Raw genomic sequence first — 20370 nt, 5'->3', positions numbered from 1 at the left:
GGAGACATATGCTGGCACATTGTCAGTATTAATTTGTACAGGACAGGTATTCCCATAATGTCTGTAACTTCTAATAAATGTGTGATTACAGAATCAGCCTTTTCAGAACTCACATCAGTTGCCTGTTGAAATCCTGAATATGTCTGTGGTATGGTGCACATACTTTAATTTTTCAAACTCTGCAAAATGAAACAAATTTATTTGTCAAATTTCATTCTTTGAGTACCTTTTAGATTACTTCCTGCATGTAGTGGAGTTTGGTTATATAAAGAACAAGTAGAACATTTCCTTATAATTTCCTTGGCTTGTTACCAAGTGATAGAAAAATCTTTCTTCAAACCCTTGCTGTTAACATGGTGTTTCGTATGAAATTCTGAGGCTTCTAGAACATTTCCTACCAATAGCTGATCAATTTCATCATTACCTTGTGCTAGAGGGCCTGTTGGACCCATATGGGATCTGATGTGTTATATATAAGGGATGATTCCTATTTCTGATTATTTTTTTAATTTAAGAAATAACGAAGTTAATTCTGAATTATCTGGAATAAATTCAGTTTCAATATGGAAGACAACTCTTTCTGAATATTGAAAGTCAGTAACTATATTAAGAGGTTCTGGCCAGTGGTGGTGCTGTACGCCTTTAATCCCAGCACTTGGGAGGCAGAGCCAGGTGGATCTCTGTGAGTCTGAGGGCAGCTTGGTCTACAGTGAGATCCAGGACAGGCACCAAAACTACATAGAGAAATCCTGTCTTGAAAAACAACAACAACAAAACAAAAGAAAAAGAAAAATAGGTTCTGGAAAATCTAATAATATCATGAGAATCGCATATAATTCTGACTTTTGAATGGAATCATAAGAGCTTTGGGCCACTTTACTTAAATTTCCTGACTTATAACTTGCCTGTTCCTGATTTATTTGCATCAGTATACAATGTAGGGGCTCCTGAAATACGTGTTCCTTTTATTAGATGAGCAAGAATCCAATTAGTTTCTTTTATAAACTGAAGTCTCTTGCTTTTGGGGTATTTGTTGCTAATCTCTCCCAAGAAATTACTGCAAGCTGTTTGCCAGTGTTCATTTTCTGCCCATAATGAAGCAATTTCAGCATTAGTAAAAGGTACTACAATTTCTACTGGCTCTATTCCTGCTAACTGGCAGTCTCAATTTTCCTTTCAGAAACAATTCAGAAATCTTTTTTACATAGGTCTTTAATTTTTTATTATGTTTTTGTGGCAAAAATGTCTATTCTAAAATATTATCTTCTCTCTGCATAAGAATTCCTCTGGGAGAATATGTAGAAGGTAAAATAACCAAATACAATCAAGCTCTGGATCCAAATGATCCGAATGTGCATCCTATAATTTCTTTTCTACAAAAGCCAATTCTCTCTCACCTGAGGCTGATAAATTTCTTGGACTATTTAGGTCCTTATCACTTTGCAAGATTTGAAATAAATTACTAAGCTCTTGAGTTGTTAATCCAAATGTGGGACATAGCCAGTTAATATCTCCCAGCAATTTTTGAAACTAATTAAGAGTTCATAATTGATCTCTCCCGATTTGTATTTTCTGTGGTTTAATTTTTTTGTAAACCTATCTTATATCCTAGGTAATTAATAGAATCTCTTCTTTGTATTTTTTTCAGGGCTGAGGACTGAACCCAGGGCCTTGTGCTTGCTAGGCAAGCACTCTACCACTGAGCTAAATCCCCAACCCTCTTCTTTGTATTTTTTCAGAAGCAATTTGCATTGCCCAACAATGCAAAAATTTCTTTACTTTTTCAAACATTTTTTTCTAAAGTATCTGCCTCTGAATCAGCTATTAAGATATCATTCATTTATGACTGTTGTACAAAATGTTGATGCAAGGTAGGGCTGTTTAACATCCCTTGTGGAAGAACTTTCCACTGATACCTTTTAACAGGCAGAGAATTATAAGTAGGCACTGTGAAGGCAAATTTTTCTCTATCCTGTACTTGTAAAGTAATAATTAAAAAAAGTAGTCTTTTAAATCAATCACTATAATAGATCACCCTTTAGGTAATAGAGAAGACAAGGGAATTCCAGGCTGTAAAGAACCCATTGGCTGAATCACCTTATTAATAGCTCTTAAATCTGTTAACATTCTCCATTTTCCAGATTTCTCATTAATGACAAATATAGGAGAATTCCAAGGATTGGCTGCTTCTTCAATATGTTGAGCATTTAGCTGCTCCTGTACCAGCTGTTCTAATGTCTGTAATTTTTCTGATGTCAAAGGCCACTGTTCTTTTTTTTTTTTTTTTTTTAAAGATTTTATTTATTTATTATGTATACAGCATGTATGACTACAGGTCAGAAGAGGGAACCAGATCTCATTACAGATGGTTGTGAGCCACCATGTGGTTGCTGGGAATTGAACTCAGGACCTCTGGAAGAACAGTCAGTGCTCTTAACCTCTGAGCCATCTCTCCAGCCCCAAAGGCCACTGTTCTACCCAGATGGGTTTGTCAGTTGACCATTTTAAATGTTGGGCTGTTGGTACATTTGAAAGATCACCAGCTGTTGTGCCCTGCTTATGTACAAGCTGAACAGTCTGTGACCATTCCTGATAGTGCTTTTTTTTTTAGACAGGGTTTCTCTGTGTAGCTTTGGTGCCTTTCCTGGAACTCACTCTGTAGGCCAGGCTGGCCTTGAACTCACAGAGATCCACCTGCCTCTGCCTCCCACATGCTGGAATTAAAGGTGTGCACCACCACCACCACCACCACCACCTGGCTGATAGTACCTTTTAATATTTCTCTCAAAAGCATGCTTTATTTTATGGTTTGTTTCTGAGATTGGAGGAATGTTAATCTGTGTTTTCCATTGCTGCAACAAATCACATCCCTATAAATTCATTGCTATGTTAGCCACATATGGTTTTAATTTTCCTCTCTGTCCTTCTGGTCCTATGTGTTCTACCCATCTTGCATTTTGTTTTACCTGAGATAAAGTTTCAATTCCAAGAAGTTGAACATTTACCTCCTGAAGAGGACAATTGGGATGCCAAGATTTTGGTGAAATTATTGTTACATCTGTACCTGTGTCTGCCAAACCCTCAATTTCAATGCTATTTATAGGTATTTTTAGCTTTGGTCTCTGATCATTTGCCTTGCCTGCACAGCAATTGGGCCCAAAACCTGGCGAGGGAAGTCGGAATGAACGCAGCACACACCAGTCAAGTTGCAAGCATCAGGACCCTTTTATTCTTTATTCCCCATCTTACATACCCTTTCAGGAGGAACAAACAAAATTTTTTATCAAGCACCCAGGGTCAAGGAACGGTCAGCATGCCCCAGGGTGTCACAGCTGCCAAACCACGAGATATACCAAACAACAAAACATCCGCAGAACAGCCTGACCTCAGCGCACTCAGAACAGGGGAGGTGGGGGCAATCTTAGAGGGGTCAGAGCCATTCTGATCCCAACAATCATTCATAGCAGTTTGCCAAGATAATTGTTTTCTGGTCTCTCCTGAGCTTTTTGTTGTATCTATAGAAATTGTTCTGTCTTTGGTCACATCCAGAGCAGTGTGGTTTTTAACAACAGGGATTAAATTTTTTAATTGCTCTGTGAAGGAGTTTCTCCAATGCTGACAGGGACTGACTGAACAAAATTTGACACTGGGGCCTGTGACAGGCTCCCTAAAGCATTTCCTGATAGCAAAGTGTTATCTTGCCTGTCCCTTGTTGATCTGCATTCATTATTCATTAGTCCAATGCCTGCCTTTGCCACACCTTCTGCATACTCCAGAAATCTGTGGTCTTCTGTTTGGATTATCTCTAGAAAAAAAAACATTGTTTCTAGAAATACCTTGCCTATAATCCCTCTTCAAATGACCTTTTTTTTAAAACCACATTTAAATTATCTGACATTTTGATTTTTCTTAAAATTTCTAGAAATTATGTTTCCTATCAAAGTATCATCACAAGTGTGAGATTCAATATCAGCTGTATTTCTAATCCATTTCTCTATTAGTGCCAATCTTGCCTTTAAAGACCCTTTTGCATTCTGAATTAGCATTTTCAAAAGCCAATGATTCAATTAATATTTGTCTAACTTCTGTGTCTGATATCATTCTATTTACAGCTGAAGTCAATCTTTGTAGAAAATCAGTGAAGGATTCTTTTGGGTCTTGTATAATTTTAGTAAATGACTCAGTCCTCTTTCCTGATTCTTCAACCTTGTCCCAAATATTCAAAGTTGCTATATGACATTATGCCAAGGTGTGATCATCAAATTTAAACTGCCTTTGCAAATCAGCATAGTTGCCCTCACAGAGAAGCTGTCTTGGGAAATTTCAATACCTCTAGCCCTACTTCGCTGTTCTATAATCCTAGCTTCCTCTCTCCACCATATTTTCCACTGTAACTGAGGACCAGCTTTCAATATTTCTGTAACTAAATCTTTCCAGTCTTGTGGAATGATCCTATTCCGAGTTGTCCATGAATTTAACATCTGCTTCACAAAGGTGAATGCATACCATATGAAATGACTGCTTCCTTAAATCTCTTCAAATCTAACATTTCTACAGGATCCCAGTTACCTTCTGCATAGCCTTGGAGTTACCTATCATTTGGTGATGGTTCTTATATGGTAACTGGATAGATTAAGGTTGGCCTTCTTTTCTCTTCTCTCCTTCCTTCCTTCCTTCCTTCCTTCCTTCCTTCCTTCCTTCCTTCCTTCCTTCCTTCCTTCCTTCCTTCCTTCCTTCCTTCCTTCCTTCTTGAGACAGGGATTCTATGTGTAGCTTTGCACATTTCCTGGAACTCACTCTGTAGACCAGGCTGTCCTCGAACTCACAGAGATCTGCCTGGCTCTGCCTCCCAAGTGCTGGGATCAGAGGTGTGAGTCACCACTGCCCGACAAGGCTGGTTTTCTAATAACCTTAGTCCGCTCTGCTTCAGTTTCATAATGCAATGGTGTGGTGGGTTCTGCTCTAAATTCCTCAGTTTATGTCTGAGTATTTTTCTTATTTTCATTAGTAGGTCTTTCTAAGGCTTGAATCTTTTTTTTTCAAGACAGGGTTTCTCTGTGTAGCTTTGAGCCTTTCCTGGAACTCACTTATGTAGACCAGGCTGACCTTGAACTCACAGAGATCCACCTGGCTCTGCCTCCCAAGTGCTGGGTTTAAAGGCATGAGCCACCGCCGCCCTGGCAAGGCTTGCATCTTATCTGTAGTAAATCTTTCTAATACTTGCATCTTATCAATAGTAAGTCTTTCTAGGGCTTGTAAATTATCAAATCATTCATATTTGGAAGAGTTATCAAACCACTTTTTTAGGATAAAATATGAATTACCAAACTGATAATAATTATGATCGACATTAAGTCAATCCCAGCTAAGTGGTTTATCCCCTTATTTATTTTTCCATTTGTAAGCCTTCCAATAGTAGCACTAAACAGAGTCCTAACTCCCTGCATTGTGATATTTCTTTTTTTTTTTTTTTTTTTTTTTTTGGTTTTTCGAGACAGGGTTTCTCTGTGTAGCTTTGCGCCTTTCCTGGAGCTCACTTGGTAGCCCAGGCTGGCCTCGAACTCACAGAGATCCGCCTGGCTCTGCCTCCCGAGTGCTGGGATTAAAGGCGTGCGCCACCAACGCCCGGCGCATTGTGATATTTCTGATTCTCAACATGGGAAAGACGCCCCCTTCCTTAAAAACAAACAGACAAACAACAACAACAACAAAACTAATTCCCTGTTTAAAATTCCCAAGTGTCTTACCAGATCTGATGACGCTGCCAGTGTAGGTGGAGCTGTGCGAGGGTAATCGGCTGCAGTGATGATGTCCGAGGGCACAAAGGGCAGCCCTGCGGGGAGTCCTGACTCGTGCTAATTGGCCACTGTGGCTGCTCATGTGCCATGCGGGGAGGGGGTGAGCTGTCATTATATATAAGAGCTAATATAAAGGAAATAGGAGAAACCTGCGCCACAGGAAGGCCGTGGGATAGGACCAACCCACCTGCCACTAGTGGTGGAGGGCAGTACTGCAGCATGGCAGAAACCAAGCTGCCCGCTGGGAGCAATGTCAGGGTGGCTGACCAGGCATGTACTCTGCTGCCACAAGCCTGGTGCCAGGCTGAAGACACTCGCTTGTGCAGCAGCAGGCTGGGGGTGGGGAGGATGGCGGCATGCTAGTGCACAGAGCAGCCATTCCAACAAAGCCAGCTGGCGGTGGGGGGAGGGGTGGCCTGGGGTGTGATCTAAGGGCTCTGAGTTGGACGCCAGATGAAACGATTACCTAATTTGTTCCAATACAATAAAAACTCAGGCCGGGCGGTGGTGGCGCACACCTTTAATCCCAGCACTCAGGAGGCAGAGGCAGGCGGATCTCTGTGAGTTCGAGGCCAGCCTGGTCTACAGAGCGCGTTCCAGGACAGGCACCAAAACTACACAGAGAAACCCTGTCTCGAAAAACAAACAAAAAAACTCAGGAGTCAGAATTTGTGATAAAGACCTGATAAATCCAAAGAAGAACAGAGAGTCAATTGGCTGACCCTCTCTCATGTTTTCCCCCAATCTACCAGCCCCAGAAATACGCCACCTCCCCGCCCCCGGAATTCCTCTTCTCTGTTCCTGTCCCTCTCTAGCAGACATGTTCAGTCCTCCAGCAATGGCTGATCCTGATCAGCCAAGACCGGGATCAGCCAATCGCTGACTCCGTCCTTTGATTCAAGGTCGCACAGTGGAATGGCCCTATGAATAATTCTCCCGCAACACTGGGCCTGTTTCTCTTTTGTAAAATAAAATAAGTAACTATTTCAAGGAAGCCTTTGCTGTGGACACAGTAAGGCAGCAGCTGCGCCTGTTAACTGGGGTACAAACATTCTGCTTTTAATGATGACCTCTTGGGCCCCTTTGGGACGTGTGGGCTCTAAAGAGTCAAGTCTGAAGTTCCCTGCCTGCATCCTCGGGCTTCCATGGAAGGATGAGGGGCCCACTGTAGGAAGAGGACTGCAAGCCCGGCTCAGAGAAGTTGGGCATGGAGTTCCGACTCCTGCCACATGCTGACTTCACTGCCGTTTGGGGTCAGCTACACTCCCACAACTGCTGTCAGGGTCCCTACCTGACCCGCATCCCCACCCCCAGCCAGCCACTGGGAACATGGGGCCTGCTTTTCTCAAGAAAAAAAGGAAGCTGGGTGCCTTTAATCCCAGCACTCAGGAGGCAGAGGCAGGCAGATCTCTTGAGTTCAAGAGGCCAACCTGGTCTACAGAGTGAGTTCCAGGACAGTCAGGGTTAGATACACAGAGAAACTCTGTCCCCAAAAAACCAATAAACAGCAAATAAATATCAAAAACATTAAAATGAGGGGCTGAAGAGGTGACTCAGGTCTTAAGAGCACTGGCTATTCCTGCAGAGGACCCAGGCTCAATTCCTAGCACCCACACGGTCTGACTTCCACAGGTACTAGGTACACATATGGCAAACAAACACACATGCAAAGCAAAACATTCATATAATAAAAGTAAAGAAATACATATATCTTTATATTGTGTTTATATATTATATATAATTATATATATATATTTATATATATATATATATATATATATATATATATATATATATAAAACATTATTTAAAAACACACGCTTGCCGGGCGGTGGTGGCGCACGCCTTTAATCCCAGCACTCGGGAGGCAGAGCCAGGCAGATCTCTGTGAGTTCGAGGCCAGCCTGGTCTACAGAGCGAGATCCAGGACAGGCACCAAAACTACACAGAGAAACCCTGTCTCGAAAAAACCAAAAAAACCCAAAAAAAACAAAAAAACAAACAAACAAAAAAACAAAACACACGCTCATTATAGAAACTTGAGAAACCTTGTAAAAAAGAAAAAGAGAGGAATATATCAGTCATATTCACTATTCTATTAACATTTGGGTATGCTTCCTTGCCAGAGACACCCAGGGGTCTCCAGGGGACCCTAGGACCCTCTGGAATGGGGTATGAACTGCATCTTGCTGCAGGATCATGCGCCTTCATCGGATGTTCCAAGGGCATAGGGCCCAAAAAATCCAAGAGGCGCTGCATCACACAGTCACATAACAATATGCACACAACCCAGACTATGCACATACACTCCCCGTACTTTGGATCCGTTCTGCTCTCACACAAAAATCCACTCTTGGCTCCAGGATGTTGTGCTCCTTTACACCTGACCATGTGTGTCGACACTGTAGACATGTATATGCACTTTGTACATCACCTCTGGCTGGGTGCATGCTTACACACCTGCGCTGGTACACTTCAACAGCCCAACAGTTTGGTTTGAAGAAATTTGGGCGCTGCTGGCCGAGGATTGCTAACTTCGCAGACGCTGCTGCCACCTACAGGCCACACATTGCACCGGCACACTATTTAGTTTTTCCATTCTGTTCACACGCTTCAACCACCTGCCCAATCTGCTGCCTCATCCCTGGAGCTGTTGGCTCCTAATAAACATATTAATTGAATGAACTAAAACGCTTTAGTTTTTCTCATTTTGTTGGTGACAGGGTCTCATGTCTCAGGCTGTCCTCCAATTAATTCACTGTGTAGCCAAGACTAGCCTTGAACTCACAATCCTTCTGCCTTAGTGTCTCAAGTACTGGGATTATAGGCATGTCCATCTATCCATCCATCATGTTTGTGGATCAAACCAAGGACTGTGCACACATCTGGTAGGTGCTCTCTCATCAAACTATACCCTCAGCCCTAAAAGTACTTTACATTGAGGTGTTTTGTTGTTTCTTTTTAAGCACGGTCTATATTATTCTGGATTGCTAGGAACTCCTGTACTCACAAGCTCATCCTGCCTTAGAGTCATTAGTAATTAGAGTTGCATGTATGCCCTGCACCTCAAGTGGGTATTTTTGGAGTGGGCAGAATAATGGAGGTGTGGCTATGAACACATTACATGACATACATGTGTGATGTCATGATGACTTGCCCCTATTTTTGAACTTTCTTCTGTAACCCAGGCTGGCCTCAAATTTTATATATAGCTGAAGGAGGGTGACCTTAAATTTCTGATCTTTCTGCCACCATGTCCTGTGAGCTGGATCACAGCAAGACCCATCATACCTCGCTTTACATGGTGGCTAGTGATGAAACCTATGGCTTGTGTGTGGGTTTTTTGTTGTTGTTGTTTGTTTGCTTTTGGTTTTTTGAGACAGGGTTTCTTTGTGTAGCTTTGCACCTTTCCTGGAACTCACTCTGTAGACCAGGCTGGCCTCAAACTCACAGAGATCCGCCTGGCTCTGCCTCCCGAGTGCTGGGATTAAAGGCATGCGCCGCTGCCGCCGCTGCCACCGCTGCCACCGCCACCACCGCCGCCGCCGCCGCCGCCACCACCCGGCGGCTTGTGTTTTGATAGGCAAGCATTCTGCATATTGCACCAAACTTCCATCCTGGACCCCATTATTTTATTTTTTTATTTTATGTGTATGTTTTTTGTTTGTTTGTTTGTTTTGCCTGCATGTATGTCTGCGCACCATGTGTGGTGTAAGCATTGCAGCTTGGATGGAAAGGTATCCTGGCAGTCGGGAGCCACGGACTAGCACAAAGTCACCAGTTTACAGCTCTGTTCCAGGGAAAGATTTCCCCCATGCAAGTGTAACAATTCTGCTCTGGCAGGGGAAGGCTTCCCCAGTGAAATTGTTACAACTCTCCTCCACTCGGTCCAGAGAAGGAAGCGTTACAGCTCTGCTCGGCTAGGGCCAAGTTGCCCCTGCAAAAGTGTTGCAGATGCTCCGCTCAGCTCTGCTCCTGTTAAAGCGGGACTTTACTCCGAAAATGTCACATCGCATAACCAACCTCACTCAAGATTTATCGGGTAGGAAGAATCCAGGAGGGTGACTGCCTCTGGTGAGAAACAGCAGCAAACTGAACAGGGTACAGACTATATGGGATTTCGGGGGGTGGAGGGGTGGGAGGGCTTTCCAGAGTGGCTTGGGATTAGTGTTTTTTTTTTTTTTTTTTTTTTTTTTTTTTTTTGTTGTGGTCTGATTTGAGGCAGGCTCAGGGATTTTTGGCATTTCGAGCTCAGGGACCTCAGGGATTGGTGGGATTCTGCAGCCTGACTCTGGGACAAGTTCAGCAATTGGTGCAATTTCAAGCCCGGGTCCTGGGGTCAAGTCAGGGTCAGGGTGTTTTTCCTTGACCCTTTTCACCCTGCACCTGGTGCCCTTGGAAGCCAGAACAGTACATCAGATCCCCTGGAACTGGAGTTGCAGGGTGCTGGGAATTGAATCCAGGTCCCCTGGAAGAGCAGTTGGTGCTTTTAACTGCTGAGCCGTCTATTTCTCCAGCCCCCAAAGCTCATTATTTTGTGTTCTACTTAAAATGGAAAATTTGAAGGGAAGAGAGTGGGCTTTTATTTTTGTTGTTGTTTGTTTTTGAGACAGAGTCTTATGTATCCCAGCCTGGCCTCCACCTTGCCACGTAGCTGAGGATGGCCTTGAGGTCCTGATCCTCTTGCCTCCACCTCCTTAATTCTAAGATTGTAGGCATATCCCACCATGCCTGGTTTCATTTGATGGATCATGGAGTTTAGTGCATACTAGGCAATCGATCTACCAGCTGATCGACATTCCCGGCCCCCAAGTGAGCATTTGTAACAAATGGGGACCTGGAGGGAGGACAGCTACTTCTGATAGAGCGGTGCTCTGAGCAGAAGGGGCCAAGCTGAGACACAGGAAACGCTGCCAAGAGCTCCCCACGAGACGGCCAGGAGACACACCGAGCAGGAGAAGAGCAACCGGGAGGAGAGCAACCAGGAGGGATGATTTCCCAAGAAGGAAGCTGCTTCCTCCAACGCATTCATTCAACCATAGGCAGAGCTTATGGTGTACCAGGTTCTGCGCTCAGACAGAAGGGAAGGGGTGAATGAAGCAGACAAAGCCGAACTCCTGTCCTCCATCCAATGTTGGGGCTCCAGAGGGGCCCTTTCCTTCATGTCCTATTCCCAAGGGCTTTAGGGACCCTTTGGACTTCTCTTTACCACCTGGCTTTGCTGAGCGGATGGGGGGGGGGGTCCGGATAAGAGAGTAGAGAGAGAGATGGGGCAGGGATTGCCCGGATGGTTCCATCCCCACCATCTGGTATGAAAGCTGAACAAAGAGAACCTCAGACCTTGAGTCCAGCAGACTGAACCCAGTCTTGGTAACGGCATGATCTGTGAGCTTGGTTGGATTTTCTGCTCTTGCTTGGCTTCACTGTTCTCATCAAAATGAAACAAAAAAACAACTTTTTAAAAGATGTATTCATTTCATTCTACGTGCATCACGTGCGTGCTTGGTCTTTGAGGACGGCAGCTCTCCCAGAACTGGAGTTACAGATGGCTTTGAACCTGGGTCTGATGCAAGAGCAGCGAATGCTCTTAACACCGAGCCCTCTCTCCAGCCCGCTTTTCTCAACTGCTAAAGCAAAGAGCTGATTTCTTTACAGGGGCAGGAGAGAAGACAGGGGCGGGCAGAGGACATTGACCTCTTCACTACCCTCCCCTGCATGCCTGCACACCTGAGCCTCCTACAGGACAGACTGCCCCCCTCCGTTTCCTGCTCAGGGCTTTGGTGGTTAAGGATTTGACCTGCTGGGCCCGGAAGATGGCTCAGTGGACCCACCAGGCTGTGGACCCAGCAGAGGCAGGCAGATCTCTGCGTTCAAGGCCAGCCTGCTCTAAAGAGTGCTAAAGAGTGAGTTCCAGGAGAGCCAGGACTATGTAGAGAAACCCTGTTAACACACACACACACACACACACACACACATACACACACACACACACACACACACACGACAAAGAGATGGCTCAGTGGATAAAGGCATTTGCCAAGACAGATGACCTGATTTTGATCCCTGGAACCCACATGGTGAGAGAAGAGAAATGACTCCTGCAAGTTGTCCTCTGACCTCTATACCCTCAAGATAAATAAGTCAATATAACAAAAATTCTTTGGAAGAGTTTGACAGGTGTGGTGGTGGTGCATGTTAATAACCCCAGCACTTGGAGGCAGAAACAGGAGGAGCAGGATTTCAGGGCCAGCCTAGGCTAAATATAAGTTTGAGGTCAGCCTGGGCTATATGAGACTTAAAAAAAAATTGACAATCACATCACTCTGAACAGTTGAGGGTCTAAGGCTTTTAGTTTTTTTTTGAGATAGTCTTACAATTTAGCCCATACTAACCTCAAATGTAGACGGAGTTTCTATGTGCCTCTCAAATAGCCTCACAGAGGCTTAATTCAATTATAAATGCTCAGCCAATAGCTCAGGCTTGTTACGAGTTAACTCTTACATTTAAATTAACCCATATTTCTTCTCTATGCTTTGCCACGTGGCTTGGTACCTTTCCTCAGTATGGCATGCCCACTTTGCTTCTCTCTGCATCTGCTGTCAACTCCTGAGACTCCACCCTTCTTCTTCCCAGCATCCTCCTAGTCTGGCTCTCCCACCCAATCTCTTTCTGCCCAGCTGTAGGCCAGTCAGCTCTTTATTAACCAATGAGAGTATACACATTTACAATGTACAAAGATTGTCCCACAGCACTCAAACTTGCAGAAATCCTCCTGCCCCAGTCTCCAAAGTGCTAGGATTACAGGTGTAAGCCACCATACTTGACTTATAAATTCGTGTGTGTGTGTGTGTGTGTGTGTGTGTGTGTGTGTGTGTTGGGGGGTGCACCTGTATGTTTGGATTTGCACATATGTGTATATATACATATATACATGCATATATATATATATGCATGTAGAGGCCAGACATACTCTATGACATGTATGTGGCCCCCCCCCCCCCCCGCGCCAAAAAACAACCAAAAAGGTATGTCCATTTATTCTGACCATAGAGAGACAACAGACTGTCAGTACTGCAGGGTCTCAGCCAATAGCTCTGTCACTGCCTGGGGAGGTGGAGCATATGACAAAGTCCTCCTGACCTAGAAAGAAAAGGATGGTTCTACAAGACAGAGCAGAAGGTCCCTGAGCAGTCCAGAAGAGCTACCTGGCTCTAAGCCACACCAAAGCCGCCAGGAGCAGCCTTGGGGAGTGGCTGTGAAACCCAGATCTATATCGTGTTCGAGATTCAGAATCCTCCCACACTTAACCTACATACAGGTTCATGGTGGCCACACATTTTCCTGGGACCCAGGGAGGACCTTGGCTTGGGTTTACAAGATCTGGTGTCCAGCGTTTCCATTCAGTTTGTAAAATATGGGTTCCCAGCACCTATATTAAGTATCTCAAAATTCCTGTAGCTCCAACTCCGATGCCTTTGGCCTCCACAAGTATACACATACAATGTAGAGGCTGGAGGTTAAGTTCAAATGTTGTTCCTCAGGAGCCATCTACCTTGTTGTTTTAAAAAATTGTCTTTGAATATATTATCATTTGCACACATACACACACTTGTGCCACGATACACACGTGGACTCAGAGGACAGCTTCATGGGGCTGGTGTCCTCCTTCCATCTTTACCTTAGTTCCAGAGATTGAACTCAGGCCAGAAGCTTGCATGAGCCATGTCACTGGCCGCATCTTGGCTTTGTTTTTTGAGACAGAGTCCCTCCCCGAGACCTAATAGGCACCCCCAGAGGTCCTCCAGTCTCTGCTTTCCCAGTGCTGGATATACACACTTATGCACCTTCCCAGCTATTTAAGTGGGCGCTGGGGACAAAACTTGGCTGTTGGGCAGTCATGGCACACGCCTTTAATCCCTACACTTAGGAGGCAGAGACAGGCAGAGCTCTGAGTTTGAGGTCAGCCTGGGCTACAGAGCAAGTTCCAGAACAGCCAGGGCTGCGCAGAGAAAACCTGTCTCAAAACAATGACAATGAAAACAACCTTGGGTCCCATGGCTAGAGAGGTAACTCAGCAGTTAAAAGCACAGGCTGCTCTTGCAAAGGACCCAGGCTCAATTCCCAGCAGCACCCTCATCTGGCAGCTCACAACCATTCCAGGTAATCCAATGCTGTCTTCTTCTGGATTCCGCTGGCACCTGGCACACACACACACACACACACACACACACACACACACACACACACACACAATTAAAAATAATAAAAATAGCAGGGTGGTGGTGGCGCACGCTTTTGATCCCAGCACTCAGGAGGCAGAGCCAGACAGATCTCTACGAGTTGGAGGCCAGCCTGGTCTACAGAGCAAGATCCAGGACAATCACCAAAACTACACAAAGAAACTCTGTCTCATAATAATAATAATAATAATAATAATAATAATAATAATAATAAGTAAATCTTAACAAAACCCCTCAGATCCTAAGTTTACAAGCACTCTCTAGACTATGCCATCTCTGAGCCCTCCCCCCACTTTTTTTTCCCCTGTAGTTTGTTTTTTTCAAGACAGGGTTTCTCTATGTAGCCCTGGCTATCCTGGAACTCACTTTGTAGACCAGGCTGGTTTTGAACTCAGAGATCCACCTGACCTTTATACACACACACACACACACACACACACACACACACACACACACACACACACACACACACACACACACACACACACACACACACACACACACACACACACACACACACACACACACACACACACACACACACACACACACACACACACACACACACACACACTCACAGGGTTGAGATACTGGCCACTAATTCCTGGCAGCCCAGACGGCTCAGCTCTGTGCCTCGGCTCCCTCCCCTCTCTAACACTAGGTGGCGCCAAACACCGCCGTTCCTTCGTCCTGGATTTTAAGAGCCGGAATCTCAGCGGTTCCCCAAACACTATCAAATCTTCCCGCTCTTCCAACAAACTAAAGTGCTGTCTTCCAGTCCTGCTCGGGCTGCTTAACGGCTGTGTTGACGAGAAGGTCATTTCGCTCCATTTACTCACCCTTAAAACAAGGTGCCTCGTGGGATTAGGGGGCTGAGGCACCAGGCATCTCCAAACACCCAGGGCTGTTTGTTTCAACAGGAGGTGGCATCTTCCACGGGCAGAGGTGTTCCTGGCAGGATTGGCACCAGCCCCACACTGCAACAAAACCAGAGGAACTCTTGGGCAGAGAGGCCTTTTAGAACTCTTCAGTGTTTGGTGGTAGGGTGAGAGACATGCTAAACACAATTTGTCGGGGGACACCCCCACTCTCCCATCTCTGCCTCACCTATCCCAGCCCTAGGCTGGGGCAAGGGACACTTACATTTTTCTCTATGTCAGCCCCCACTTGCTCATCCTGGAGATTTGTTCCATGCTCTCAAAGGGTCCTTCTAAGGAAGAGTTGACGCCACACCCACCACCAAGTCTCCCTCCTCCTGTGGTGGCCACACCCCCACTAGTCTATGAGGGCCCCACTTTAAAAGACTGCCCGGCCATCCCCAAATCTGTCTTTCTGAGCCTGGACCTGGCATCTGAGACCTTCCATACATTGGTCTCACGGCTTGCTCTGTTTTAAAACTCTGCCAGCCAGTGTTTTGTTCTAGGAACACATATTTTTACTATTGTCTTATCTTTGAGTCTTTGTGCAGGCTGCTCCTCCACGTGCGATGTACTTTCCCATCCCTACGTTGTAAATTCATCCGACAAAATCTAGCTGGAAGGTCACCTCCTCCAGGAAACACTCTTCACCCTACAGATGGAGCCACACTGCCTTCCCAGATCTGAGTACACATTTGTTCAGGCTGTCCCCTCTGGAGCCATGAATCACAGCAGGGATGTGCTTTTCCCGCAGAGAGTAACTTACAAATGCTTTCTCTTCCAGTGGCTGAGGTTGGAAGAGCAAACAGGGAGTGAGATCCAGGAGGAAGCCAGATTCCTGTAAGTGGCAGAGGTGGGATTCAAACAGCAGCTGATTGGAGCTGCCTGGCTGTCTCTGGCCAAGTTGAGTTCCTCTTTCTACCCCTGGACAGAGCAGGGTATTGGTCAATAGTTCTGTGTCTTGAACTAGTGGTTTTTCAGAGACAAGATTTTACGGAAGCATCTCAGTTTCATCTTAAATTCAGTGTGTAGCTAAGGATGACCTTGAACTCCTGATCTGTCTGCCTCCACCTCCCAAGTGCTAGGATTGTGCATGTGCATGACCAAATCTGGCAGCGTTTTAATTTAAACATTGTTTTTATATCTGTATGTGTGCATGTGGTGTGTGTGTGTGTGTGTGGTGTGGTGTGGTGTGTGTGTGTGTGTGTGGTGTGTGTGTGTGTGTGTGTGTGTGGTGTGTGTGTGTGTGTGTGTGTGTGTGTGTGTGTGTAGGTCAGAGATCAACTTGTGAGGGTCGGTTCTCTCTTCCCAGCATGTGGGTCCTGTTGATCTATCTCAGGCTTGGTAGCTGGGGACTTTACCTAATAAGTCATCTTGCTAGTCCTCCTGGCAGGTTAAGAATTTTGTTTATTTATTTGAGTTGTGGTTTTTTTATTTGTTTGTTTTGAGACAGGGTAGCAGAGGCTTTGAAATCCTCCCAAGCAAGCAATTCTCCCTGCCTCAGATACTATGACTAGAGAGACCCAGGGCATGAGCATATTCTCTCTCTCTCTCTCTCTCTCTCTCTCTCTCTCTCTCTCTCTCTCTCTCTCTTCTCTTGGAGAGGGATTAACTTTTTGTTTGTTTGCTTTGTTTTTGAGACAGGATTTCATGTGCCCACCCAGGCTGGCCTTGAACAGATTCTCTTGTCTCAACCTCCCAAGTGCTGGTATTGTAGATATGTTTAAAAAAAAACCAAAAAACAGGCATGGGGGGGTTAACTTTTAGTAAAATGCTCAATGAAGTTCTGTTGAAGAAACAGATGTTCCCATATATGTATATCCACATGTCACCTCTCCCCGCCCCCCCTCTTTTCCCTGGCCACTTTATCACCCAGCTCAAGCCCACTTGAAGCTGAGGACAGCACCCAGGCTCTGACAGGATAAGGAGGCTCACACATTCTCGGAAGGGGAGGGCGGCTGACACAAACAGGTTCCTTCCCCTCCCCCTAGCTTATCAGTCACTCACAGGCCCAGCAAACTGGGCACTCAGCAGCCTCCAGAGGGGGAGAGCCGCCCCCTGCCTGTCACCTTCAGGTACTTCAGAACTGTGCGACTGTATGCTGTCAGGTCAGCTCTCTGAGCTTCAAGCCGTTCTGACTGGAAGAATCTGACGTTATAAAACGAGCAGATGAACATAAAATACTAGTGATGAGTGAATGTGAGCTGTTCCTTCGGGAGGTCACCTCTCCGGGGAGCCTCTCACGTATGACCCTAGGAAGGCTGTAGAGGCTAAGATGTCCCTTTTCAGGGACAGTGACAGCAACCTTTATCCCCGTAGAGTTACCGAGAAGGGCCTGGTTGTCCACACAGTGCCTCAACAGGAAACCCACACGGGGGCCTGGGGCACAGAGGTGTAGGTGCAGGACAGAACTCCCTAGGTCCGGATAGCCCAAGGCCCGGCAAGCTGAGGCTGGCACACAGAAAGAGTCGCCCCATCTATAAACTCACACGTACCCACCCCCAGCCCAGCCCCCAGTCCCAGGACACCGGCAGCCAACACACAAGTTCACCAACACATTCTCCTGTGTGTTTCCCAAGTACAAACTTATCGGGCTGGGGCAGCCGCTGGGCTTGCTGAGTCACCACCACCGGCAGCTTTAACTCGACAGAGCTGCAGCCACGTGCCCCAGCTGAGAGGTGGGGCCTCCTGCGGCCCTTTAGAATATCTCCGTCCACCCCAAGGCTGGGCTTTTCCTCTCCTCAGCCCTTAGATTGGGTCCAGGGAAAGGAAGAAGCTGTTGGCAAGGGAGCCCCTGTTTCCTGAGGCCAAATTAACGGATTCATAGCCTGTTTGCCCTTTCCGGCATGCGTGAATACACGTGGGAGCAATTAAAAAAAAATAATACTGGATCCATGATTGAATTTTGCATATGTATTTTTCACTCTCACTTAAGCAGCATAGTAATTCTTCCCAAGGTTGGTGCTACAGCGTGTTATGGTTATGGCCCCTGGGGAAGAGGTTTACCCACAGACTTGATGCTGAGGTAAGCGCAGAGTCTAGACTCAACTGTTGGAGTTTCTAGCTTTGACCAATGGCCAGCACTGCATGGATGGGCGGGAGAGAGGAGTATTGGTCAGCTTCGGAGCCTGAAGGTGTGTGTGTCCCAGGTTTTTGTTCGGGGTTCACACAGTTCGGACTGAAACATATCCAGATGTCTGGTCAAAGAGTCCAAAGGCTTCTCTGGTGCCCTGAGTGACCTTCTTCCACATGACAAAACATTCATGTCACCAAAACTCAGGAGGTTTTTTTTTGCTCTCAGTGATCCTCAGTTTCCCCATTTGTCCAAACAAGAGACTAACTCTCCAGGGCTCCCTGGTATCGTGACTATTCCACGATTGTATGTGTCTCTGATTTCTCCACATAAAAGGGGGATTATGTTTGTCCTCTGGAGGTGGGAATCCTAAGGCAGATTTGGCCTTAATCTCATGAAGAGCTTTTGAAATCCTGGGGTGGTTTAGTTAGGATGAGTCTATGCTGGGAGATGGCCAGCTTCCTGACCTTGGCACTCTGTGAGCAAGGGCAGGTCTGAAATGAGGGAGAAGAGGGGTCTTAGGCCAGTGACCACTTAACCCTGCCAGGGTTGATGGGGGCAGCTCCTTAGGAGAAAGGAGGGGAAGTCCCTAAGGGACAGGGTGGGCACAAGAGAATCCACAACTCCAGTTAATGAACACCTTCTTGGGCCCCCAGACTCGCGATTGGTATTTAACAAATACCACTCATTCTCAAGAAAACAGCAGAGGATTTCTAGTTGAGGAAACTCAGAGAAGTGACTTGCTCAAGGTCACACAGAATGGAGTGGTGAGACAGGTGATCCAGGTAAGTCTAACGTCAAGGTCACTTCCCCAACTCCCTAAGAACTACCTCCAGTCCAACCTAACGCCTTAGGGTCAGCACCACGTGGCAAATGGCTTTATACTTTTGCCGCATGACGTCAGCGGCCACACCGACCAATCCAGGAACTCCGTGCTTCCCCTCCCCTGAGCGCTCGGAGTCTATCAGGAGCTGCCCTAGGCTGGGCGTCCCAGGCTGGCCGCACCTGCAGCTCCCGCCCCTTCCCGGTTGCGACAGTCGGGCTGTTGTGCTGGGTCCTGCCCGCCGCCCCAGAGATTGGCAGTTGTCTGCACCAATTAGAGGACCTCCCGAGGGGAGGGCGGGGCCTCGCATCAGAGTTGCCCTGTCAGTGCAGGTGGAGGCCCCCGGCGGGGCAAAGTGGCAGGAACCTCTTAAAGGGAGAGAGTCGCGGAGAGCGAGGACGCGGCCCGGCCCGGCCTGGCCAGGTCCCTGCCAGGTCTCTCCCCTGTGCAGCCCAGGTGAGTCTGGACCGCCTTAGGGGGTGGCCCCCGGTGCCTGGGAGGGACAAGGTTCAGGACCCAGTAGCCCGCTCCCCAGGGCCCGGGCCATCCCGGGAGCGGCGAGCCGAGGGTCACGGAATCCCCGGCGTGAGTGCTGGAGGTCCTGGGCTGCATGCTCCGAACTTGAGGTCCCCAGGGGTTCTGGAGTCTCAAAGTTGAGGGTGCGCGGAGCTCGGGAGACGGCGTGCAGGAGCTCGCTCCGGAACCGGAGTCCCGTCGTGGGTGTCCGCAGCGGGTCTCTGCGCCGTGGCGCAGCCCCAGGCCGTCCGGCCAGCCCCGCCCTGCGCGCCCCGCGGGCTCCTGGCGGCCTAGAGAACGGTGGGTGGGGGACCCTGGGAACCCCGCTCGGGTCCTTACGTAACTGACTGAGGTTCTGGACCCCGGCACCCGCGAGGTGCGACCCTGGCTCCGCTCGTCAGGGTGGCCCTCGGGTCGCCGCCCGGACGCACGCACTCGCGTCCAGGCTGGGACTTCCTCTGCCTCAGGTCTCCTGGTCTGCTCGGGGCCAGGCTCCTACTCTGCCATTTCGGGGTTCCCTGTCTAACATATTTCCCTGTCTGCCCTCCGTGCTTCCCCAAGAGTTGTCTTCAAGCCGCACTTCCCTGCAGGCCCCACCTCTTTGGGGAGGACCGGACCCCCGCAGCCCTGCGGGCTGGAGGCGGGGACTTGTTTCGATGGACCCCAGGCCGAATCTGCTGAGAAAGGCGCGGGAGGGGAGGAAACCTCATGGGTTGTGTAGTTATTTCAGGGCCCTTGGATTCCCCTGGGAGGGAATGGCTGCATGTAAGCGATAGCCCCTTCTCTTCCCCGGAGCCTTCTCCCAAACGTAGAGGCTTGGGGAGAATGGCTGGTCGGGGTGGGCTTTAGGGCAGCTGGGAGTTCCAGGGATAGCTGCTTGGTGCCAAGTCAGGGTCGGGTCCTCAGCTATTGAAGGGGAGAGGGAGAGGCCAGAGCACTGTCGCAGAACCTCTTCTTCCCCAACACCAGTCAATTCTCGTCTCCACATCCACACCCGGGCTCG

The 20370-nt window shown here is 47.3% G+C and overlaps 1 protein-coding gene and 1 long non-coding RNA gene across 15 annotated transcripts in view; one reads left to right on the top strand and one right to left on the bottom strand.

The window, feature by feature from the left end:
• Window positions 1-3374: 3374 nt before the first annotated feature.
• Window positions 3375-15893, bottom strand: LOC143271699 (uncharacterized). The gene is made up of 3 exons (XR_013048890.1): window positions 15722-15893; window positions 14878-15015; window positions 3375-3805 (listed from the first exon to the last, which is right to left on the bottom strand). It is a non-coding gene; the product is annotated as an uncharacterized LOC143271699 (long non-coding RNA).
• A 3241-nt stretch (window positions 15894-19134) lies between these two features.
• Window positions 19135-20370, top strand: part of Epb41 (erythrocyte membrane protein band 4.1) — a 163101-nt gene continuing 161865 nt past the window's right edge. For 4 of the 14 annotated variants that reach the window (XM_076565273.1, XM_076565272.1, XM_076565265.1 and 1 more), the window contains exon 1: window positions 19144-19307. The gene's annotated coding sequence lies outside the window, so the exon portion shown is untranslated. Of the gene's footprint in view, window positions 19308-20370 lie in introns of all 14 variants that reach the window. The other 10 variants (XM_076565292.1, XM_076565291.1, XM_076565289.1 and 7 more) reach the window with 6 other exon arrangements.

The sequence above is a fragment of the Peromyscus maniculatus genome, chromosome 2 (assembly GCF_049852395.1).
Source record: "Peromyscus maniculatus bairdii isolate BWxNUB_F1_BW_parent chromosome 2, HU_Pman_BW_mat_3.1, whole genome shotgun sequence".
Lineage (NCBI taxonomy): Eukaryota > Metazoa > Chordata > Mammalia > Rodentia > Cricetidae > Peromyscus > Peromyscus maniculatus.
Note: the sequence above shows the minus strand (reverse complement) of the source record. Positions and strands in the feature narration are given on the sequence as shown.